At 35.3% G+C, this 26,007-nt stretch overlaps 1 non-coding gene across 1 annotated transcript; it reads right to left on the bottom strand.

The window, feature by feature from the left end:
• Nucleotides 1-15,317: 15,317 nt before the first annotated feature.
• On the bottom strand, nucleotides 15,318-15,422 carry LOC145543899 (U6 spliceosomal RNA). The gene has a single exon (XR_014081144.1). It is a non-coding gene; the product is annotated as a U6 spliceosomal RNA (small nuclear RNA).
• Between the last annotated feature and the right edge of the window lie 10,585 nt (nucleotides 15,423-26,007).

Here is a 26,007-nt window from a genome sequence, read left to right as displayed (position 1 = left end):
TCCTTGTCTTATTTGCTTCAGTAACTTCCTCAGAATGTTCTTTTATACAAGTTCCTCCTCTGTAAAGATGAGATACTGATTAATAGCAACCGAGGCATGCTTTTAAAGTGCTGCACTCAATATGTCAGCAAATTAGGAAAACTCAGCAGTAGTCACAGGACTGGAAAAGGTCAGTTTTCATTCCAATCTCAAAGAAGGACAATACCAAAGAATATTCAAAGTACCATACAATTGTGTTCATTTCACATGTTAGCAAGGTTATACTCAAAATCCTTCAATCTAGGCCTCAGCAGTACCTGAACCAAGAACTTTCAGAAGTACAAGCTGGGTTTAGAAAAGGCAATGGAATATTTGCCAACAGATCAAATTGCCAACATTCATTGAATCATGGAGAAAGAAAGGGAATTCCAGAAAAAACATCTACTTCTGCTTCATTGACTGTGCTAAAATCTTTGACAGTGTGGATCACAATGAACTGTGAAAAATTCTTAAAGAGATGAGAATAGCAGATTACCTTACCTATCTCTTGAGAAACCTGTGTGTGGGTCAAGAAGCAAAAGGTAGAACCAGACATGGAAAAACTGACTGGTTCAAAATCAGGAAAGGAGTACGACAAGGCTGTATATTGTCACCTTGCTGATTTAACATCTATGCAGAATGCATCATGTGAAATGCCAGCCTGGATTAATCACAAGCTGGAATCAAGTTTGCCTGCTGAGAGAAACATCAACAACCTCACTTAGGCAGATGATACCACTCTAATGGCAGACAGTGAAGAGGAACTAAAGAGACTCTTCATGAGGGTGAAAGAGGAGGGTGAAAAGCTGTTTGTAACTCAATATTCAAAAAACTAAGATCACGGCATCTGGTTCCATCACTTTGCAGCAAATAGAAGGGGAAAAAGTGGAAGCAGTGACAGATTTTATTTTCTTGGGCTCCAAATTAACTGCAGACAGGGACTTCAGCCATGAAATGAAAAGATGCTTGCTCCTTGGAATGGAGCTATGACAAACCCAGACAGCATATTCCAAATCAGAAATATCACTTTGCTGACAATGGTCCATATAGTCCAAACTATTGGTTTTCCAGTAGTCATGTATGGATGTGAGAATTGGACCATGAAGAAGGCTGAGTGCCAAGAAATAGATGCTTTCAAATTGTGGTGTTGTAGAGGACTCTTGAGAGTCCCTTGGACAGCAAAGAGATCAAACCAGTCAATCCTAAAGGAAATCAACCTTAAATATTCATTGGAAGGACTGATGCTGAAGCTCCAATACTTAGGCCTTCTGATGTGAAGAGCTGACTCATTGGTAAAGACCCTGATGCTAGGAAAGATTGAAGGTAAAAGGAGAAGTGGGCAGCAGAGGATGAGATGGTTAGAGAGCATCACCATCTCAAGTGACATGAGTTTGAGCAAACTCTGGGAGATAGTGGGGGACAGAGGAGCCTGGTGTGTTCCTCTGGGGTCTACAGGGTAACAAAGAGTTGGACACAAGTTAGCAACTGAACAACAACAAGAGGCAGAATCTCTTGGAATTATGTTACATGTGAAGATAATGTGGTAATACTTGACCCAGTAAATGCTCAAAAAGCTTTAATATGATTAATCTGAATCAGAAAAGTTCATGTGATTAATTTCATATCATCATGTTCACTCCTTTGTTTTGATATCTGTGAGCTTCTGATTTTGATTTCATTCATTCCAGAAGTATTTGAAGGAATATGAGTCATTGATTTAAGTATTGAGGATATGAATAGACAAAACAGGTATGAGTTTTTACCTTCCTTGAATTATACATTTTAGTAGGAGAGACAAAGAGTAAAGAAGATAAATAGGAAAATATATGGTATGGGAAAGATTGAAGGTGGGAGGAGAAGGCGGAAGGAGAAGGGGACGACAGAGGATGAGATGGTTGGATGGCATCACCAACTCAATGGACATGAGTTTAAGTAGGCTCCAGGAGTTGGTGATGGACAGGGAAGCCTGGTGTGCTGCAGTCCATGAAATTGCAAAGAGTCAGACACCACTGAGCAGCTGAACTGAACTGAATGGATGGGCAGGAAACTGCCCAGAGAAAAAATATCTGAGTAAGGGCATATGAATAAAGGTCCAAACCATAAGGGTGTGTTTGGAGGAGATCCAGGCATAGGGAAGAGCAAGTAAAATAGCTCTGAGACAGGAGAATGCTTAGCAAGTTCAGGAAAAATAATGTGGAGGGTGTTGTGAATGTTTTTATATCCATAGAAAACCTGCAAGTTTTATCAGGTAGATCTATTTCACAAATCCTCAGGGATTCAGCCTTCTTCTAGTTCATTGTTATTTCTAGGGAATAGCCATTATCCTCAGAATCTAAGACAACCCTACTTGTATTCTAGAGCCCAGGCTTAGTGAAAGAGAAAAAATGCAGCAAAGTATGCTCAGTAATTGTACCACAGGGAAAATTCACAGAGGCCGCCAAAGCAAATGTCTGCTTACATGCCACTAAATAATGCTTAGTAACCTTCCTACACTTCATTACAAAGGAGGCTGGGAAATCCACTCTTTTTTTATGGGAAACTATTTTCATGGCTAAGACTTCAATCATTATGGAAGAAGGGGTGAAATAATTGGGGGACAACTAGTAGTCTCTGCTGCCTTCCACCTCACTTCCTCATGAACAGAGAACAAGATGATGAACTTTAAAAGATACAGGTGATGTTTTCTTTTAAGTCATCTATGTGTAACAAATAAGATCACCAACTCAAGAAAAGTTAGGAAAATGCAACAATACTTGAAAATTAGAAAACATAGGTTGATTTTTACAAGTGATGTCTACATTTATGGGCTTAGCTCAGTTCTTCTGCCACTGAGAGAGACACCTCCTTGTGCCGCCTACACAATATTTTTGCCCTACCAGTCAACAAAAGAAATAGAAAAATCACTCCACAGAATTCTCTAAAGTAAGTGAAGCTTTGTCATGTATATAAAAATGGATTTGTTAGAATAAAGTGAAGAAGAAATGTTATGTTCTCATTATATCTCCTCTTAAAGAGAGAAAATAAAAGGAGCATAGAAAGCACATAATCAGCTTCGACTATTCTATGAAATTAATTTTAGATATCAACTGAGTACTTTCCTAGAAAGTAGGGCTTTTGACATTCATTAAAATATGTGACAAATTAAAAAAGGAATACTGTTTCTCCTTTCTTTTATAAGTGTGAGTGAAATACAATAAACTGAAAGGTCTCTTCAAGACCTTCCAATTTAAGAAAACAAAGTATTGTACAAGTTTTTCTTATAGTTGAAAACTGTTGAAGTGAATAGTTTTGATTTCTGGTTTCTGATGAAGAGGGTCACCCAGAGAAGCCATCAGATAAGCTCATATTTGGTAGTTCTGTCTGGACGAGAGGTAGAAGAACCAGCCATCTCCTAAGAAAGCTATTATTTTTGACAAACGCTCATTCTCAATTTTGTAAATTCAAATGGTCTATAGAAGATTCAGATAAGCATCTGAACTTCTGTTTCATTTCTTAAATCTACTGAGCCTGAACTCTGAACTTTTTTGAGATTTACCCATTCACAACTCCTTTTTTCCCCCTTCACTGTACTTTAGAAAAAGAGATTGGCCTTTTCATGACCTAGTTGACTTCCCAGTCTCCAACTCAAGTCAGTCTCCATTTAATTCCATTAAACCTAACAGAACCCTGAAAGTCATGTTTTGAATGCTCCACTAGCGTTTAAACATTTTCTGTTCATTTCCCCAGTTGTTGGTAATTCTCTTTCTAGAAGGTCTATAATTTGGGGGTGAAGTGGAATTGTTTGTTTTTTCTAAAAACATTCTCAGCTCTTAAGAGTCCTATAATTGAATAAGTCTTGCAATAGAATCAATTCTTGGAAAGGTTTTTTTTTATGACTTGTTTTATTGCTCTTGTTTTGCTGTTGATGTAAAAGACCCAAACCCCAAATTTAGGTTCAATAATGTTCAATTGTCACAGATTATATTGTAATGGCTCCGCATAAAAGACCTATAAAACAAAGTGTATTCTTATACAATGCTTAGTCAGCCACCCTGTTAGTAGTTACCAGAACTTTTTCTTTTCCATTAGCATGAAGATTTTATCTTTATCACATTATCACATTGTGAGTTACATAGAGTTAGCATTAAGTTAGTATTTTTGACCATAGAAGACTCCCCTCACCCTCACACACCTTTTGACTTTTTTTCAATTATTCTTTGTCAATTTGATTAAAGCATCTTTTAAGGACTGTTGAACCACAATGTGGTGTTTCCAATAAATGTTATTAGAATTTGTGCCTGGTTGAGATGAATTTAATGTGCATTGTTTAAACATAGCACATTTAAGTTGATGGCTATTTACAGAAAGCTTGTTGATCAACAGTGTTTGTCTTTAGAGAGAATTACATTTAAGTGAATTAGTTGACATAGCTCTGAATGCATCAATGATTGGGTGTTAGCTTTCTGAAGAGTAAAATGTTGTGCCCCCTCAACCTCATGTTTTACATATTTGTCATGTTGAGCAATTACCTTTTTCCCGTTTTGGTATAGGTGATAGTGTAATTTTATGAAATATTTTCTCTTTATTATTACCAGAGTAGTGCATATCCATCAAGGGGATTTTGGAGAATTCAGAAAAGTTCAAAGAAGAAAATAATAGATTCTTACCACTCAGAAAAAAATATGGCTAACATTAATGAAATACTGTAACTTTTAGGAGAGATATGCATTTCTGAATCACTTTATGTTTGTCTTTGTTTAAAAATACCATTTCTCTTATTATACAGTTTTTTTGTTCTGTAGAATCAAGCAGACTACTTTGGTTTAAATCCTGACTCTGACACTTACCATCTCTATTAGTTTGAGCAAGTTTCCTACCACCTCTATTAATTCGAGTGTTTCCTAAACTCTTTGATTGTAAATGGGGATAAAATAGACCTATTTTATAGTTATTATAAAAAATATGTGAATTAGTACACATTAAATGCTACAAATCACTAATTAGAATACTGTTTGACATGTGCTAAACACTTAGTTGTTTGCTTAATAGCAACTACAGTTATAATTTTATATACTAGGAGGCAAAAGGATATAAGTAAACTTTGCCTCCAACACTGGTGTCATATAAAGGACTATTCAATATCCATTCACTCTTTCTAATCTTGGACAATTGAAACACTACTCACCTAGCCGTTCTTGTTGATAGGAATGAACAATGAAATACCAGTGAAAGTTGTCAGGTGGGATTTCTGGGGAAAAGCTCTGTCCCTAGATATCTGCCTTTGTTCTCTTTCCTGGGATATGGTTGTGATGACTAGAGCTCCAGCAGTCCTCTTGGATCCGAAGGCAAGATGTTGGAGGAGAAAGTTTTAAGGACCCTAAACTCATGACTGTAGAACCTCCACACTGGCTTTGTCTACCAAATTCTGGACTCTTTTTATGTAAGAGAGAAATAAGCCTGGATTTCAGTTACTAACTTTAGAAAGTAATCTCAAACTAATACATTGGATAGCCAGTGCATGAGGTTTTAAATCCTTTTTCATAACCTTTTAAACTGTTTGTCTGACAAGAGTTAGTACTGCTTACAGAGTGCCGTAGGAAGAAAGTTACCTATGATGTCTGAAATTGTCATCTGTTAGCATTGTGTTATTGTCATTTTGTCTCAAATTCTAACAGGAATTCATAATGGAAAGAATTAATCCTGTCTTACTAGCAGTAAGTACTGATATTTGCCTCAGCTCTTAGATCTTAAATTAAAATTTTTCACAAAAGTCTTTTTTAATTATTGTACATTTCCAAAGAATATTTGTGAAATCACTATGTATCTTGAGGAGAAGGCAATGACAACCCACTCCAGTACTTTTGCCTGGATAATCCCATGGATGGAGGAGCCTAGTAGGCTGCAGTCCATGGGGTCGCTAGGAGTCAGACACAACTGAGCGACTTCACTTTCACTTTTCACTTTCTTGCATTGGAGAAGGAAATGGCAACCCACTCCAGTGTTCTTGCCTGGAGAATCCCAGGGACGGAGTAGCCTGGTGGGCTGCCATCTATGGGGTCTCATGGAGTCGGACACGACTAAAGCAACTTAAACAGCAGCATGTATCTTGAAATCTGATAGTGATGACTATCTCATTAAAAAGGGGTTTATTTTAGAAAAAACATTTGATGGAAGGTCTGTTCACTTAATTTCTAAAGTGTACAGCATATTATTATTGAGTATAGGTACTGTGTTATGCAACATATTTCTAGAGCTTAATCATCTTGCTCGACTGACACATTAATACACATTTATCACATTTATGAAATATTGTAATATGTATCACATTTATGAAATATTAAATACACATTAATACACATTTATCCCCGTTGATTAGTAACTTCCCATTTCCTTTTCCATTCCCTAGCAACTACCATTTCATTCCTTGATTCTATGAACTTGACTGTTTTAGAGATCTCATATAAGTTGGAATCTCATATAAATGGAATCATACACTCTTTTGTCTTTCTGTAATTGGCTTGTTTCACTAAGCATAATGTCCTCAAGATTTACCCATGTTGTGGCATATTGTAGAGTTTCCTTTTTTTTTTAAAAAAAAAAAAGGCTAAATAAATAGTATTCCATTGTATGTGTATACCAAAATTTCTTTATCCATTTGTTTGTCAGTGGACATTTAGGTTATTTCAGTATCTTGGGTATTATGAATACTGTTGCAAGGAACACAGAAGTGCCAATATTTCTTCAAGATCCTGATTGTAATTCTTTTGGATAAATATCCAGAAGTAAGATTGCTAGATCGTATGGCATTTCTAATTTTATTTTTTTTTAGTAAACTGCATGGTGTTTTCCACAGCAATTTCACCATTTTTCATTCCCACTAACACTGTGCAAGTATTTCAATGGTTCAACTTCTTTACCAATACTTGTCTTTTGCTTTTATGAGGTGATATGTCATTGTGGTTTTCATAGGCATTGCCCTGATTATTAGTGATGTTAAACACGTTTTAATATGCCTGTTGCCCATTTGTATGGTTTCTTTGGAGAAATTACCATTTAAGTCTCTAGCCCATTCTTACTAGGATTATTGTCAGTTATTATTCCTGCTATTGTTGTTGCCATCATTTTACCTCTGAGTTGTATGAGTTCCTTATATATTTTGGAAATTAATTCATTGTAAGATATATGATTTCCAACTATTTTCTCCCATTCCATAGTCTTTTTACTCTATTGATTATTTCCTTGCAATGCAGAAGTTTTTTAGTTTAGCATAGTCCCTCTTGTTTATTTTTGCTTGTGTTGCCTTTGCTTTTGTTGATTTCATATCCAACGAATTTTTGTCAATGCCAGTGTCATGAAACTGTTTCTGTATTCTTCTACAAGTTTTATAGCTTGGAGTCTTATGCTTAAGCCTTTAATTGATTTTGAGTTGGTTTTTTTGTGTGGTGTTAGATTAAGGTCCAGTTTCAGTCTTGTGTGTGGTATTCAGTTTTCCCAGCACCATTTTTTGACAGAGAGACTACCCTTTCCTTTTTGTGTATTGGCACCCTTGTTGAAGATCAGATGACCATATATATGTGTGTGGATTTCTTTCTGAGCTCTCAATTTTTGTTGGTCTACATGTCTGTCTTTAGCAGCGCTGTGCTTTTTTTTTAATCATTATTAATGTAGTGTTGATAATATATTTTGAAATGAGGAAGTGTGATATTGCTAGCTTTGTTCTCTCTAATGAATAATTTGTACGTTTATGGTCTTTGTGGTTCCCTATGAATTTTAGAATTTTTTCCTATTTTTGTGAAAATGTCTTTGGGATTTTGATGGGGATTGCATTGAATCTGTGTATCATTTTGAGTAAGATGGATATTTTAACAATACTAGATCTTCCAGTTTATGAATATGAGATGTCTTTCCATTTATTTGTCTCTTCTTTAATTTCTTTCGTTAGTGTTTTATAGTTTTCAGTGTACAAATCTTTTACCTACTTAGTTTATTCCTACATATTTTTTCTTTTTTTTTTTTTAATGAGATTGCTTTCCTAATTTACTTTTCAGATAGTTTGTTGTTAGTGTATAGAATTTCAACTCGTTTTTGTATGTTGATTTTGTATCCTGCAGCTTTACTGACTGTGTTTATTAGTCTAACAGAATTTAGGAGTCTTTAGGGCTTTCTATACACGTGATCATGTCATCTGGAAACTGAGAAAATTTTGCTTCTTTCTTCATGATTAGGATGCCTGTTGTTTTGGTTGACTAATAACTCTGGCTAGAACTTCTAGAACTAGGTTAGAAAGAAGTGGCAAGTGTAGATATCCTTGCCATGTTCTTGATTTTAGAGGAAAAGTATGCAATTTTATACCATTGAGGTTGATGCTGGCCAATGCTTTTTCTGAATTTATTGAAATGATCCTGTGATATTTATCCTTTTTTCCTGTTAATGGGGTGAAAGTGAAAGTTTCTCAGTCATGTCCAACTCTTTGTGACCCCATGGACTATGAAGTCAATGGAATTCTCCAGGCCAGATTATTGGAGTGGGTAGCCTTTCCCTTCTCCAGGGGATCTTCCCAACCCAGGAACTGAACCCAGGTCTTCCACATTGCAGGCAGATTCTTTACCAGCTGAACCACAAGTGAAGCCTTAATGTGGTATATCACATCAATTGATTTTTTAATGTTGAACCATCATTGAATCCCAAGGATAAATATCACTTAGTCATGGTACATAATTTTTTTTTAATGTGCTTAGATTTAGCTTTCTAGTATTTTTTGGTAGATTTTTGCATTTATATTCATCAGGGATATTTGCCTGTGGTTTTCTTTTCTAGTGGTATCTTTATCTGGCATTGGTATCAGGGTAATGCTGGCTTCAAAAAATGAGTTTGGAAATATTCTTTTCTCTTAAATTTTTGGCAGAGTTTTTTTCTAGCATTTTATTTTCATCAGGTGTCCATTTTATATCTTTGTCTCTCATTACACACATAGAGACACACATTCCTATTCCTTTTGACTGCATGGAAACTTGCTGAGTAGTACGTGTGTGTGTAAAAAGCAATACATTTGCTGTGGTACTGAATCAAATCCCAGATATGTGCTTTTGAGTTCTTATAATAAAATTTAATGGTCTTGGCAGCTGAATATTTGGCTATCTGAGAGGCCAATAGCACATGGAGAGAATAAATAAACAAATACTTTGACGATTATAGCTACCTTTGGATTCTTCTTCCAGAAATATTCTTTTTCAGAAGTTATTTGTCATATGAACCATTGTAACCATTGTTGACCATCTATAAATAGGAATGTGTAAATAATTTAATATCTAAAGATTTTTGCCCAAAGTGTTCTCTTTTAAGAAAAGTGATTCTTCACTTAGTCAACTTATATTACTCTTGCACCATCAGTATTATCACTACAAAATGCATTTCCTATGTAGTATTTATCTTTAAGTGAAACTACTGCAAATGGGACTTATAGGTTGCTAACCTTATGTGATGTGGGCAAATTTAGTTTATATTCCATCTCCATTTTTGTTCCTTTTTGAAATTGCCATGTAGCAGGCCAAAATGGAAAGGAAGGAAGGAAAGCAAAGAAAAAGTCAGTGGAAGTGGCCATTTGGAACATAAGCTTGATTTACTTAGGGAACTATTTGATATGCCTTAATGCTACCATTAATATCATGTTTATTCATTTAGAGGAAGAAACAACAACTCTAGGTTAAAAATATACTTTATATTTATTTCCTTCTATGATAAACAAACCAAAAAAGTGCACCTTTTTAAAATGGAGAAAAATTGTTTTCAACCCTTAGGGAATACTTATCAATTCTCTGAGAAAAGTTAACTTTTTAAAAGAAAAAAACATGCACAAATGTTTAAAAAATTCCTATACTATGATGTTAATTTTGTTTAAAAATTCCTCTTCATTTAGGAGCAATAGTTATGTGTATTTATTTCACATAAGCTTACTAAAAGGTTCTGTGAGAAAAGCATGGGTATATTTTCAGAAATTTTTCCCCCAGATAGCTTTCTTCTTTGTCCATGGAATTCTCCAGGCAAGAATACTGAAGTGGGTAGCCATTCCCTTCTCCAGGGGATCTTCCCAACCCAGGGATCAAATCTGGGTCTCCTGCACTGCAGGCAGATTCTTTACTGTCTAAGCCACCAGGGAAGCCCAGAAATACCTTACATGATTTAAATAGGAGAATTGGATAGTAATGATATTGTATGTTACTAGAAAAAAAGGTCAAGATAAAATTTAAAGGAACAAGGTGGATCTCTATTGCTTGCCCAACATCAAAAGTAGTGAATCAGTTAGAACTGTATTTGGCTGCAAGAACAAGTAAGCTTGGAGTTTTCCTTGTGACTCAGATGGTAAAGAATCTGCCTACAATGCAAGAGACCTTGGTTTGATCTCTGGGTTGGAAAGATCCCCTGCAGAAGGGAATGGAAACCTATTCCAGTATTCTGGCCTGGAAAGTCCCATGGACAGAGGAACTTGGTGGGGTATAGTCCATGGGGTCGCAAAGAGTCAGACACTACTGAGGGAGTAACTCTTTTACTGTTTCACTTTTTTCGCAAGTAAACTTGACTACTATGGCTTAAATATGTTTTAATTTTTTCTCACAAAATAGGATATATGGAGGTTGATAGCTCATATTAGTACTTCTTGATAATTTTTTCAGAGGTGCATATTATTTTCATCTTTGTGTTCTGCCATGTGTTGTATTTTGTTCTCGTAATTATTACCTGCGTGCCAAGTTGCTTCAGTCATGTCCAACTCTTTGCAACTCTATGGGCCATAGATACTCTTTCCATGGGATTCTCCAGGCATGAGTACTGGAGTGGGTTGCCATTTCCTCCTCCAGGGGATCTTCATGACCCAGGGATCGAACCTGTGTCTCTTACATCTCCTGCATTGGCATGCAGACTCTTTACCACCAGCGCCAACTGGGAAGCCCATAGTTATTACATAATAATCCCCAAATGGCTGCTGGACCTCCAGGCATTTTTATACATGTTTTAGGCACGGATGAAGGGGAAAAACAATGGTGTAAAGGGAGAAAAGAGAGAGAGAGATACATCAGCTGAGAGTGTCTCTTTTACTGGGGAAACAAAAATCTTTCTGGAAACCTTACCCAGGAGTTTTCTTTAGATTTTATTGGTTAGAACTGTGCCATGTTTTACCTCTAGCTGCAATAGAAAGCTCTGTAGTAGGGAAGGTAAGAGAAGAGATGATTGGGATGATATTTAGTGAGTCTACTGAACAGATTAACTTTTACCCTTGGTACCAAGCAAAGTTATGTGCTAAAGAAGAAATGTTCCTAAAACTAAATTCAAATCTTCTAAATATCACATGTAAATAAATACTCAATATAACTTTTTATCCAACAATAAATATTTATTATTTGTCCTTTCTAAATAACTAACTAGATTCTGAAATTAAAATAATTCATATATTATCAGAGTAAGCTAGAAAATTTGAATCGATGTCAAATGATAATCACAACTATTACTAGGTACCTTAAAATATGCCAGATATTTTAAATTATTAAATAAAATTATTAAAATAATAATTTAAGGGGGTATTTGTCTATCTAGATGTGATAAAAAGAAACTGATCTAGAGAAGTTAAATAACTTGCCTAACACCTGCAGCTTAAAGAAGTGGACTTTGGATTTCAACCTAATGCTGACTCAGAGTTAACAGCTGACCTCCATATCAATTTTATTGAGTAATGAACACTACAAATTAGTGATACATTTAACACAATTTGATTGCATAAAGATTATTTTATGTTTCAGATCATCACCCATACTTAGACCCAGTTCTGAACTGGACCCTTTAATTTCTACCTCCCATTTAAGCTGAATCTTTTATAACTTGATCCTTTTATATAGAGAGATATCTTTTTACTCTACCTTAAAATCATGTATTAGTAAAGATCAATAAGAAAACATAGAGTTTACATTTAATTTGATTCAAAGACTCAAGTTAGAGGAATAACACTTCTGTGAAAGAATTTCAGAGATCCTATGACACAAGGAAAGGGTTTTTATTTGTTTTATTCTTAGCTACAGAAGAATGCTGTAATTCCCTCTTGTCAAATGCACATAATTCCTTTAATATGACAAAGACTTAACCCAAATTGGGAATACTGGGAATCAACATCCTTTTTTTTTTTTTGCTTAGTCCAAAAACTTTGCATTAATCTTTGACTTTTTTTTTCACACCTCGTATTTGATCTGCCAACAAATCTTAACTCTACTTTCAAAATATATTAAAACTCATTCATTTATCACCACTATCCACTGCTTCCATCCTGTTGCAAGTTACTGCTTTCTCTCATTCTATCTGAATTATTGCAGTAGCCTCTTAAATGACTCTTCTGTTTTTACCCTTGACCCTCACCATTCTGTTCTCAAAAGAGAAACTAGAAGGACCTAGTTAAAATGGAAATGAGACCATGTCACCCCTCTGTTTTCAACCTTCAGTAGCCCCATCCCAAGCACTATAAAAAACACTCTTTACAACAGCCTGAAAAGCCCTGTGTAATCTAGCCCACAGTGTTTCTTTGATCTTACCTTCTCCCTTTCTTTCCTTCTCGTTGCTTTAGCTGTAAGGGCGGCTTTCAATGTCTTAAACTAGTCAGGTATTGTCCCATCTCAGGGCCTTTGCATTGCTTTTCCTGCTATCTGGGCTGTTCTTTCCCAGGTATTGGCATTTCTAACTCTGTTATTTCTTTTAGGTCCTTACTCAGAATCCACCTTTACCAGTAGACTTTTCCTGGTTACCTTATTAAAAATTTCAATACTCTTCCTTTAATTTTATATTTCACTTTCCTGCCTTTTTACCTTTGGTACAATATCAAACATTCTATTCATGTTGAAAAGCTTACATTTTAATCTGTTTGTCTTCTACATAGTCCAAGTTCTTAGAACCTTCTAAGAACATAAAAGATTCCCAATAAATATTTGTTGATAGAATGAACAAACAAGTGAATGAATGAATGTGCAAGTCAATAAAAAATCAATCTGTTAGTATTTAAGTTTTTCTCAGCTTGTTAGTTAAAATCTCTGTGGGTATTAAACCATTTACATGATTTTTAAAAATTTGTTTAATCTGTTATACCTCAATATCAATATTAGCTGTCTAGAGAGGATGTAGTATATTATTTTAGATCCTTGATCCTGAGATTTCGTTTCGACCTTGAAATCTTTCAGTTAATGAAACTGGAAGGATGTTTTTTGAACTTTTATATGACTTTTAGAAACTCTGCCATGGATTACATTTCTGCTTTTTTCAAGATTTATTTTAGCTTGTTAAAATATTTTGTGTTAATTATTTTGTACTTTCATTTTTATTATGCAAAATTATTCAGAATAAAACATGCATATTCTAAAAAAAAGGGTAACATGCGGACAGTGTTGCAAAACTCCAGGTGGGAGCTGTGACTGTCATGTAAAAATGACATATGTAAAAGTTATAAAATATACAACTGAAGTGTTTGAAGGAGGAAGGTGTCATTTGGGGAAGATTTATTCTCAAAGTCATAAGGAAAAAAATGGGAAGTGATCCCACCTGTTTCTTCTAGAGGTTCTCATTGCATTGCCATGTTTAATGGCAATTTATGTGCTGTATTACAAACAATTTAAATTTTTTAAAAAAAGGCAAGCTCTTACCTTCTGGAAAATAGACCAGTTAGAAAAATGATGCACAGTTGCAGAGTTAAATCTGTTCATTTTGTCGTGAGAACCACTTAAGTTCACAAACAGTGATATGGGAAGGCACATAAAAGAAGTCTTTCTTTTGATTTGCCTGACATATGTGAAAAAATCTTTAAAAATATATACATTTATTCTTTTTCAAGGTAAAGTTAATCACTAGTAAAAATGCACACATTTTAAGTGTACAATTTCATGACTTTTGACAAATGCACGCAGCCACCCATGTGAAGAATAGACATTGCTGTCATCCCAGAAAGTATCTTCAAGTATCAAGCCTTTTCCCTGTGAATCTTCTCCTTTATCCAGAGACAAACACTTTTTTGATTTTTAAAACTGTTGATTTAGTTTTATATAATATTGTCCTTCGTGTTAATGGATCTGTGCACCCTTTTATTTTAGTTTATTCTGCTCAGCATAATGTTTGTTAAACTTATTCATGTTGTTGTGTCCATCAATATATTTTTTATTGACAAATAGTACTCCACTGCATAAATGTACTAAAATTTGTCCATTCCCTTCTTGATGGAATTTGAGTTTCCAGTTTCTGCTACTTATGAGTAAAGCTTAGTGAATATGTGTTTCTATTTTTTGGTAAAATTCTAGGGATAGAATTTCTAGAACAGAGGACAAGGGCATATTTATAAGTTTATAAGAAAGTTTCAAAACTTTCTCCAAAGTCGGGGTACTATTTTACAGTTCAAACTATCTGTTTATTATTGTTTTTAAAACCATATAGACTTGCGCAGTTTTTAACAGAAGAAGGTCATTTGGGGAGCTTAGATTAGGTGCCAATGTCATACTTTACATACATTAAGTGGTGTCTGAATACCTACAATATTTATTTTCTCCTGAGAAAGAAAATTGCAATGTTTCTGATTTTCTGATGATCAGCTATGTAACAGAATGTTTTAAAAGTCTGCATATCAAAAGAGTAGCTTAATAAGTAAGCTACTTATTAAGTAAGTAATAAAACCACCCACTTAATAAATAAGAAAATAAGAAAGTTCTAGGGGCTTCGCTGGTGGCTCAGTGATAAAGAATCCACTTGCCAATGTAGGGGACACAGTTTCCATCCTTGGTTAAGGAAAATCCTACATGCCTCAGGACAGCTAAACCCCGAGCCCCACAACTACTGAACCAGTGCTCTAGGGCCCGTGCTCCACAACAAGAGAACCCACGAGGAGAAACCCACACACTGGAGCTGGAGAGTAACCCCCACTCTCCACAACTGCAGAGGGCCTGCGTGCAGCACCAAAGATCCAGAGCAACCAAAAATAAATAAATAAATAAATCTTTTAAAAAGTGTTTAAAAATAAATAAAAATACAACTTTACTGGAAAAAGAAAGAAAGTTCTAAACTATGGCTATTATGTAAATGAGTAATCCTACGTATAATTTGAGCTCACCATTTCAATTTCTACCCCAACTTGTGTGTGTGTGTCTGCATAGAACACAGTAGCAGTCTTTATTATTTATGCTTCTAGGCACTTCTCTAAATTCATTACAGAGTGGATATCACGTCCATTCCCTGAAAAAACAAAACAAAACTCTTCTCCAGTAGGATGCAAGTAGCAGTCTTAAAACCATTTTTATTACATATATGTAAAAAAAAAGAAAAAACTCCTTAAATAATCTGCTTGTCCTCCTTGTGCAGGGGCCATGCTAATCTTCTCTGTATTGTTCCAGTTTTAGTCTATGTACTCCCTACTAAACTTTTAAAATTCATCAAACCCAAAATTTATTGTGACAAACCACCTTTAATTTTTCCCACCCACATTTTACAGATTTTAATATTCTAACTTTTTCACTCAACTCATCAAAATTTTGTTTTTTAAGAGTTTTATCTAACATCTTAAAGAGCATAAAAATTTCTGAAACCCCTCTACCTCTTTGAAAAAGGGAGTTGTATTTTGAAAGAAGTTTAAAAGGAGCTCCATTCTGGAAGAACTTAAAATCAGTTCTGAATTTACTGTCTAGAAGACCAGGCAAAAATCCATCATCCTCAACCTTTACAGTAGACTGTGAAACTAACAGTAAGCTTCCTAAAATGCACATACTTTCACAATCCTATTCTTATTGAAAATGTTTTTCCTCAGAAACATACTTGTGTTTGAGAAAAAACAACTACAGGGCAAACATTTTTGAGAGGAAGTTGAAAACAAGTACCATGGAAAATATTATTATTGATTTTTTTTTTTTTATAAATGTGTTTGGCAGTGAATGTGAACTGAGCTGTCCAGTGTAAGCCTCCATAAATTTTTCCTCCATTGGTAGTATAGTAGAGTTCTCTTTCAGTAAACATTTGCTTTTGAAAATCATAAAAGGTCAATTTTGGCCAACTGCATCAGTCCTTATTCTGCCATCTGTAAAAAATTTAGACTTTGCCTTTTTGAATGACCCTTTAAAAATATACAAGACCTAATTCTATCCTTTACTCTCATAAAACTTCCATTGGACTCCAGTGGGAACATTTTAAAGTTAAGTTCTGAGGAATAAGGACATTTCATAATGCCTTCTTGTGAAAATTTCCTTGGCAGAACTTGGCCAACTCATTCCTCCTGTGAGTGTTCTATGATATTACAAATTTTAGAGCTTCAAAATAGACTCCATCCTATAAAGCAATTATACTTGTTACAGATAGATATACATGCACATACATCCACACACACACATATGTATACATATTTATCTATCTCAGTGTAACCATAAAATTCTAATGTGATGAACATCCAAAGTAGTTGACTCTTGATACATTGAGGACCTACCCAACTTTGTCCATCGTTCATTGATCAGTAGGTAGGTTTGTTCTTGCCTTTGTTCTTGTGCCTTTCTAGTGCTTTATTGTAAAAACAAACAAACAAACAAACAAAAAACTATTTTATGGATAGTTAGTGTGTGCAGAGATATACTAAAATTCTATGTACATTATTTTTTGAAGTAGGAATTATCATTCCTTATTCACTGCAGAGAAATAGGATGGCTAAAAGTCTACTGAGACTCAAATAGCAGAGCCTGTATCTCTGACTCCAAAGCCATGGGTTTTAAATGCTGCACACTTTGCATTATATTGTACTCCTGTCCTTTATACATCCTTTTTATAACAAAGAGAAGGTCATAGTTTTGGGGGGCCTTGTTTACTTACCTGTCTCTCTAATGAGGGACTGACTAGCTTGAGACAGGGTTCTTGTCTTCTCATCTTTATATTGCTAAAGTAGGATCCAAAAGAATTTAATAAATACATCTTAAATTTAAAAGTTACCTCTCTGATTTAGATTTCACCCCCTTATTATAGAAAATATAACCCCCCAAATGTCATTCCCAAATACCAGCATCCAGAAATAACTGAATAAATATTTGATAAATGAGTGAAATCCAAAAAATATTAGAAACACTTATAGTCTCCTTTTGCTTCTAATACATTTGTATAACAATGGCACACTCTAAGTATTTAATTGCTTGATATTAATTAAGCATGGTTAGGACATGGTAGTTGAAGTCCATCATAAAGCTGGTAGATGAAAAAGAGGGAAAACAACAAATGTTTCAATGATAAAAGTGTTTTAATATCACAGTATAAACTTCCTGAAGTAGTATTTTATTTGAGAATATACATATTTGAGTAAATTCTTTTGGAATTGTTAAACTGATCAGAAATATATCAATAGATGAATGGATAAAGAAGTTGTGCCATATATACAAACAAACTGGAATATTACTTAGCCATAAAAAATGAAATTTTGCCATTTATGACAGCCTGGATGAAACTAGAGGGTATTATGTTAAGTGAAAGAAGACAGAGAAAGACAAATACCATATGATCTCATATATATGTGAAATATAAAAAACAAAACAAAAAAAACCAGACTCATAGATACAGAAAACAAACCAGTGATTGCCAGAGGGGAGGGGTTTAGGAGGATATGTGGAATAGGTAAATGAGATTGAGATACAAACTTCCATCCTTAAAATAAATAAGTCACAGGAATGTAATATATAGCATAGGAAATACAGTCAATAATACAGTAATTCAGTATGGTGGACAGATTGTGGGTAAATCTATCATGGTGATCTCTTTGTAATGTATAAAAAAATTAAATCACTATGTTGTATTCCTGAAACTAACATGATATTGTATGTCAATTATGACTCAACAAAAATTACCTCAGATGAGAAACACATCTCAGGATTAACAAAAAAAAAACAAAAAACTTTTTGTCTGTATGCTGCTTAAATAGGACCTTATGTAAGGGCTGTAATTAAAAGCAGTTTATTGGTGAAAGTCTAGCCCCTAGTGGACAGGACTCTCTGGTACACACCCACATACCAAACTAGTTACGTACAGCATGAAGGGACACCTGCTTAAAGTACAAGGGTTTCAGAATGAAATAGTCTTCAAGACTTTTGATGTTAATATTTTGTTCTTTTATCTTTCTTTCATAAAAGAGGGCACAATTTTATATCTGGCTTATTAGCGCTTCATAATATTTCAATGAATACTAAGACTTTTCTACTCCAGTCTCAATTTTTTTTTCAAGCAGTGGTTTTCTTGGGGAGTGAAAGAATAAAATTTCTTTCCTTCCCCTCTCTTCCTCCCCCTTTTCTGTTCTTTTCACTATTAATATCCAACGTTTAGGCGACATTCACTCTTTTCTTTGAGGATAGATTTAGGTTACACTTATAACGTTATACCCAGCATACACACACAGACACATACACACACATCATAAGTTGACTATTTCTTTTAAAAGTACTCTTTAGTTACTTTTCTCTTTTATGAGTAAGTATGAGATGTAAAAAAAAAGATAAGAGTGCAAAAATTAAACACTCAAATAAAATAGAGATGAACATACTTTTGTGAATGAAATAACACCTGATATATAGTATCCAGTCAGAAAGCTGTGTTTAAGCTTATAAAATAGTTTTCACTGTAGGTCTTATCACTAAACACACTCTATGATTCAGGGAAACTATAATTAGATTTCTCTAATCATCCTGACGATCTTAGATGTTTACTTAGTTTTAAAAACTAAACCCAGAAAGACTGAATTTTCATTTCAAATATATATTTCAATAGAGCCAATGTGATCTCTGTGTGATCCAGGGCTTATGGAAGAAATCAGTTAGCGGTATAACACTCAGAACTTTTGTCACTGACACACACAAAATTAGAAATCTGATAAAATGGTAGCATTGGTTTATACATATTAAGTGGTTAAGATATACATAAATGCTTCACCTTGAAATAAAACCTGATGTTTGCTTGTGGGTATCAGAAGGATTGTAGCTTGCAAGTTATTGTGACGTGGTAGAATGAGAATTATCTGAAATCAGATGGCAAGTTCCAATAACAGATGTGAATGGGTGTGGCTCATAACCCAGGCTAGTGAACTGAGGTAGCTGGCAGATGTTTGAGTGTGTTTATGTATTTCTGTGTCGTTTGGATCAACTGAGTGTGTTTTCTGCATTCATCCAGCGCGATTCATGGACAAAATGGTGTAGAAGCAAACATTAAATTTTCCGTGTCTTCAAATTGTCCCTACTATATCAAATGTATCAGAACAAATTCCCATTTTCCAAACAATAGCAGAGCTGCCTGTATTCTTCTTGAAGACCTAAAATAAAAGAAAAATGACTCATTTGAAATGAGAACTATTTAATGTTTAAGGAATGGTATGAGTCTGTCATACAGAGTGAAGTAAGTCAGAAAGAGAAAAACAAATATTGTATATTAATGCATATATATGGAGTCCAGAAAAATGATACAAATGAACCTACTTGCAGGGCAGGAATAGGTATGTAGACATAGAGAGCGGACATGTGGACTCAGTAGGAGGGAGGGTGGGATGAACTGGAAGAGTAGCATTAACATATATACACTACCATGTGTGAAATAGATAGCTAATGGGAAGCTTCTGTATAGCCCAAGATTTCTGCTCAGTGCTCTGTGATGACCTAGAGGGGTCAGACGGGGTGGGCTGGGAGGGAGGCTCTAGAGGGAGGGGTATATGTGTGCATATAGCTGATTCATGTTGCTGTACAGCAGAAATTAACACAACATTGTAAAACAATTATACTCCAATAATAAAATAAAAAAGAAATTGTATGAAACATAGTTCACAAGCTGTTGTAGACTTTATTAGCTCCTGTGTAGGTACAGGTTTTGGATGCTATCATCATCACAATTAAATTTATTTATTCCAAGTTGCTTTAAGTTGTTTTGTGGGTTTGGTACCATGAAAGTTAAGCAGCAATGGTTTTTAGTTCTCTTGAGTTTATGCTTCCTAAAACTCAGCAGAAATCTATTGGGGAAAATGGGCTGAAGACATTCTTTAAATTTTAGTTCTTATAGATGTAAAGGTGGAACGCATGATTTAGATAATAAAGGGAAGGTGGATTTGTCTCTTTGGTGAGTTGGAATTAGTTTTATCAATGTTAAAATTTTAGATGACTAAAAACAGAAATTTTAAATGGATTTCCAAGTTATAAAAATATAACTATCCATTATTCAGTGCCTGTGGTCAAAATAAAATACCATGAAAGAAAATTTGATTTTCTCCCCCATATTTATATTTAAGTTCTGAATTCAATAAATCGGTATCCAGATAGCTTCAAAGCCAAAACTCAGAACCATTCTTAATCTCCATCTATTTCTCATCTCCACCTTCACATCCTTTCCAAGCCTGGCAGCTCTACCTCTAAAATACAGTCAGAATCTGTCCATTTCCACTGTTAGAATCATCTCTCACCTGACTACAGTAGCCTCTCAGCAACTCTATGTTTCTCTTTTCCTCTTCTATAATCCATTCTCTGCTCAGATGCTAAGGTTACTATTTAGAATTATAAATTAGACCACATCCTTCCTCATGCTAACCTTCCAATGGCTTCTCATTGCATTTATAATAAAGTGTAAGTTCAACCAGTGTCTACAAGGCTCTAAATAATCTTTAGAGCCTTAATCTGGCTCTTATTGTATCTTTGACATCATCTCCCATTTTTTGGTTCCTGCCACACACAACTTCTGTGTAGCTGAAACCCTTGTGTTATAAGAAAATTCCATTAGCTACCTTATTTCACACATTGTAGTGTATATATGTTAAAGCTACTTTTCCAGTTCATCCCACCCTCCCCTCCCCCCTACTGTGTGACCTTCTTTCTGCTCCTTGACACCAGCCCTTCCCTCTGCTGGAAAGTAGTCAACTTAGTTTTCACAGAACAATCTCATTACTCAGAGCTCAGCTTCCCTACCATGACCTCATCCCCTATATCCACCTGTTGAATCACCCCATTTTATTTTCCACACCTCTATTACTTTATGTATTATCTTGATCATTTTGTTTGTATATGTGTTTGTATTTTCTCTAGAACTAATGTTGCATGGGAGGTTAGCTTTCTTGGGCAGTATAGTATCCCTGGTATATCTTCTAATGCATGGCACTTGGGTACTTAATATATACTTGTGAAATGAACAAATTGAGGTTGAAAAAATAAAACGGGATTTTTTTCCCTAAAAAAGAAGCAGAGTTTTGTCTTTTATAATGTAAATGATATCAGACTTTAAAAAGTAGTATTGAGCCTATGTGATTGCTTCATCCTAATTAATAAGAATTAATGATGGTTAAGCACTCAAAGATGACTTGTGTGTCAAAAACACTCTCCTAAGTCTTTTTTTTTCATATATCAACTCATTTAATTCTTACAATACTCTTTTGAGTTAAGCACTATGATACCAAATCTAAAAGATGGGAAAATTGTGTTCTCAGGGTGGTGCAGGTGGTAGGATTGGGATTTGAACTTAAGCAGCTCTACCAGAAAGTCAGTTGGCTTAGCCACTGTGCTATCTCCATAGAAAGGGCTTCTAATCATGTAGTAAGTCATGCTTTCTTACTATGTAAGCTACTACTTGGCACCTAGTACAGCCCAGAACCTCTAACAGTATTTTTTGTTTGTTTGCTTGTTTGTTTGTTTAAGTATAAGAAGGCTAACAATCAGTTGAATATAAGAACCATTACACACAAACTATGATACACCAACCCAATAGCAAAGTAAAGAGAGAAAATGATTTTGCTGGACTCTTGAAAGAACCTTAAATATGAAGCAATATATTTATCAGCAACATATGGATTTTTTTTGTAAAGAGCCAGTCAAGCTTACTCTGGACCAGACATTGACTATCTTTTTTTTTTTTTTTTTTTTTTTACTGACTTCTAGTTATTAGGAAAGACATCTGGAAAGTGGCTTGAAATTTGTTTTAGAACTCATGATGCCAATCTTAGTAGAGCCTAACGGTACAGAAACAAAACAAACAAGCATGCAAAACCACTGTGTATTTCAGAAAGTACAGTGGAGGGAAAGTACTAGATAGAAACACATCTCTGATTAACAAAGGACTGCCAAAACCTGAGAAGGAACTAGAATCTACTGGGTCTACTGAGTCAAAGCACAGTGCAAGGAATCAGAGGATAAAATTCTTGTCTTTCTCCTGCAACTTACAATAAGCCAACTGTGTGTCTGAATCTCAGTTATGAAATATGTGAACAGTAATATTGTATTACATTTAACAGCTTCCTGTGTGGAACAGGACACTGGAGTAGGTATCCTCTTAGAGAATATTCTAACTTTCATGGACATGATGATAATATTTTGCAGCTCAGAAGAAAAGAAATGGAAAAACAGCTATGAGATTAATGTGAACAGAATTGGCAAAGAATATACACTAACTCTTCAAGTTGGTGAAGCCTTGAGATGGAGAATTAATCTTTATTGGCAGGCCCAATTTATGTATAAAAGCAATGGGAGAAACCCACTAACAACTTCTGGGGCTATAGAATTATAAAACTGTGTACCAGGTGTTTTGTCTTGTTCTTTTAATTTTAAAATTCAAGATTGCAAAGAGCCAATAAAATGTGTTTTAATATAGCTTCATTTCTTGCTTTAATAGAGTATTAGACCTAAGTAATTAAATTTATCATAAGAAATTAAATATTGAAAAATTTGACATTATTCTACACCAGGTTTATATTAGAAAATGAATTATTATCCCCACTGAATGGGAATGTGGAGCTAAAACTACTCTGCATATAATGGAAGGGAATACCTAAAAATTTTCCTGGTATGTTGAGAAGGTGGTACTATGAGAGTTTAAAAGGTGGAATAGAGGGAAATATCCAACTTTGGCATATGGCCAAGGAGCTTCTAAAAATAGTAATACTCAAATTCAGTTTTGAATTATTCCCCGATCTACACTTTTCTATGATCTTTTCCTATTTTACCTAGAATTTTAATAACATTTACAAACCACATTCTGTTTTGAGTAGTAAAAGATAAGAATTCAAGTGGATGGAAAGAAGATAGCAGCTATAGAAAATGTTCAGTTCAGATCAGTTCAGTCACTCAGTTGTGTCCAACTCTTTGAGACCCCATGAACCGCAGCGCGCCAGGCTTCCCTGTCCATCGCCAACTCCCGGAGTTTACTCAAACCCATGTCCGTGGAGTCGATAATGCCATCAAACCATCTCATCCTTTGTTATCCCCTTCTCCTCCTGCCCTCAATCTTTCCCAGCATCAGGATCTTGTCAAATGAGTCAGCTCTTTGCCTCAGATGGCCAAAGTATTGGAGTTTCAACTTCATCATCAGTCCTTCCAATGAACACTTAGGCCTGATATCCTTTAGGATGGACTGGTTGGATCTCCTTGCAGTCCAAGGGACTCTCAAGAGTCTTCTCCAACACCACAGTCCAAAAGCATCAATTCTTCGGTGCTCAGCTTTCTTTAGAGTCCAACTCTCACATCCATACATGACTACTGGAAGAACCATAGCCTTGACTAGATGGACCTTTGTTGGCAAAGTAATGTCTCTGCTTTTTAATATGCTGTCTAGGTTGGTCATAATTTTCCTTCCAAGGAGTAAGCGTCTTTTAATTTCATGGCTGCAATCACCATCTGCAATGATTTTGGAGCCCAGAAAAATAAAGTCTGACACTGTTTCCACTGTTTCCCCATCTATTTCCCATGAAGTGATGGGACCAGATGCCATGATCTTAGTTTTCTGAACGTTGAGCTTTAAGCCAACTTTTTCACTCTCCTCTTTCACTTTCATCAAGAGGCCCTTTAGTTCTTCTTCACTTTCTGCCATAAGGGTGGTGTCATCTGCATATCTGAGGTTATTAATATTTCTCCCAGCAATCTTGATTCTAGCTTGTGTTTCATCCAGCCGAGCATTTCTCATGATGTACTCTACATATAAGTTAAATAAGCAGGGTGACAATATACAGCCTTGACATACCCTTTTTCCTATTTGGAACCAGTCTATTGTTCCATGTCCACTTCTAACTGTTGCTTTCTGACCTGCATACAGATTTCTCAAGAGGCAGGTCAGGTGGTATTCCCATCTCTTTCAGAATTTTCCACACTTTATTGTGATCCACACAGTCAAAGGCTTTGACATAGTCAATAAAGCAGAAATAGATGTTTTTCTGAAACTCTCTTGCTTTTTTGATGATCCAGCGGATGTTGGCAATTTGATCTCTGGTTCCTCTGCCTTTTCTAAAACCAACTTGAACATCTGGAAGTTCATGGTTCACGTATTGCTGAAACCTGTCTTGGAGAATTTTGAGCATTACTAGCATGTGAGATGAGCGCAATTGTGAGGTAGTTTGAGCATTCTTTGGCATTGCCTTTCTTTGGGATTGAAATGAAAACTGACCTTTTCCAGTCCTGTGGCCACTGCTGAGTTTTCCAAATTTGCTGGCATATTGAGTGCCACACTTTCACAGCATCATCTTTTATGGCTTGAAATAGCTCAACTGGAATTCCATCACTTCCACTAGCTTTTTTCGTAGTGATGCTTTCTAAGGCCTACTTGCCTTCACAATCTAGGATGTCTGGCTCTGGGTGAGTCATCACACCATCATGATTATCTGGGTCATGAAGATCTTTTTTGTACAGTTCTTCTGTGTATCCTTGCCACCTCTTCTTAATATCTTCTGCTTCTGTTAGGTCCATACCTTTCTGTCCTTTATCAAGCCCATCTTTGCATGAACAATTCCCTTGGTATTTCTAATCATCTCGAAGAGATATCTAGTCTTTCCCATTCTATTATTTTCCTCTATTTCTTTGCACTGATTGCTGAGGAAGGCTTTCTTATCTCTCTTTGCTATTCTTTGGAACTCTGCATTCAAATGGGATTATCTTTCCTTTTCTCCTTTGCTTTTTGCTTCTCTTCTTTTCACAGCTATTTGTAAGGCCTCCTCAGACAGCCATTTTGCTTTTTTGCATTTCTTTTTCTTGGGGATGTTCTTGATCCCTGTCTCTTGTACAATATAATCATAAGGGATTTGATTTAGGTCATACCTGAATGGTCTAGTGGTTTTTCCTACTTTCTTCAACTTATGTCAGAATTTGGTAGTAAGAAGTTCATGATCTGAGCCACAGTCCACTCCCGGTCTTGTTTTTGCTGACTGTATAAAGCTGCTCCATCTTTGGCTGCAAAGAATATAATCAATCTGATTTCAGTTTTGGCCATCTGGTGATGTCCATTAGTAGAGTCTTCTCTTGTGTTGTTGGAAGAGGGTATTTGCTATGACCAGTGCGTTCTCTTGGCAAAACTCTATCAGCCTTTGCCCTGCTTCATTCTGTACTCCAAGGCCAAATTTGTCTGTTACTCCAGGTGTTTATTGACTTCCTAGTTTTGCATTTCATAGAAAGTGAGAAAGTAAGAAATGAGTATTGCTCAAGTCAGAGATGATGAGGAGATTCCATCTATACCATCTACCCATGAAATATTTTGGGAGAGTTCTGGACTTCCTCCAGGATAAGGGATGATGGTGACTTAATCCTTTTTATTTAATTATGAACGAAATGAGTTCCCGCAAAGCTAAAAATCTTGGGAGTATCCAGGCAGCAGACACTTTGCATTATATATGTAAATACTTGTATTATGGAATTTTTAGAAGACTTAAAGCAAAAGCATTACATTGCCACTAAAGAAAAGTGAATATGGAGAGATGTAAGATATGAGGAGGTATCTTGTCTGCATCCATTCACCCTACTTCTGGCAATAGTCATATGGGTATCTACTCCTTCCCTTATTTGGTCTGTATGGCTTGGTAGAGAATTACCATTTCTCCAAGGGTGAAATGTGTGATTTATTGATAGATCTGAGCCAATTAGTAATTTCTGTCCCCTGACCACAACTGATTAGAAACACAGACACTGACCCAAACTGGCACCAAAGTGATGCAAGAAGATTTTCTGAGACCCCCCCAGAACATTCAGACTTTCCTCCTAAGCCTAAATCCTC

This window comes from Giraffa tippelskirchi, chromosome 3, assembly GCF_054371585.1.
Source record: "Giraffa tippelskirchi isolate mGirTip1 chromosome 3, T2T-mGirTip1v1.2.pri, whole genome shotgun sequence".
NCBI classification, from domain to species: Eukaryota; Metazoa; Chordata; class Mammalia; order Artiodactyla; family Giraffidae; genus Giraffa; species Giraffa tippelskirchi.
This window is presented reverse-complemented; position numbering and strand designations above follow the sequence as displayed.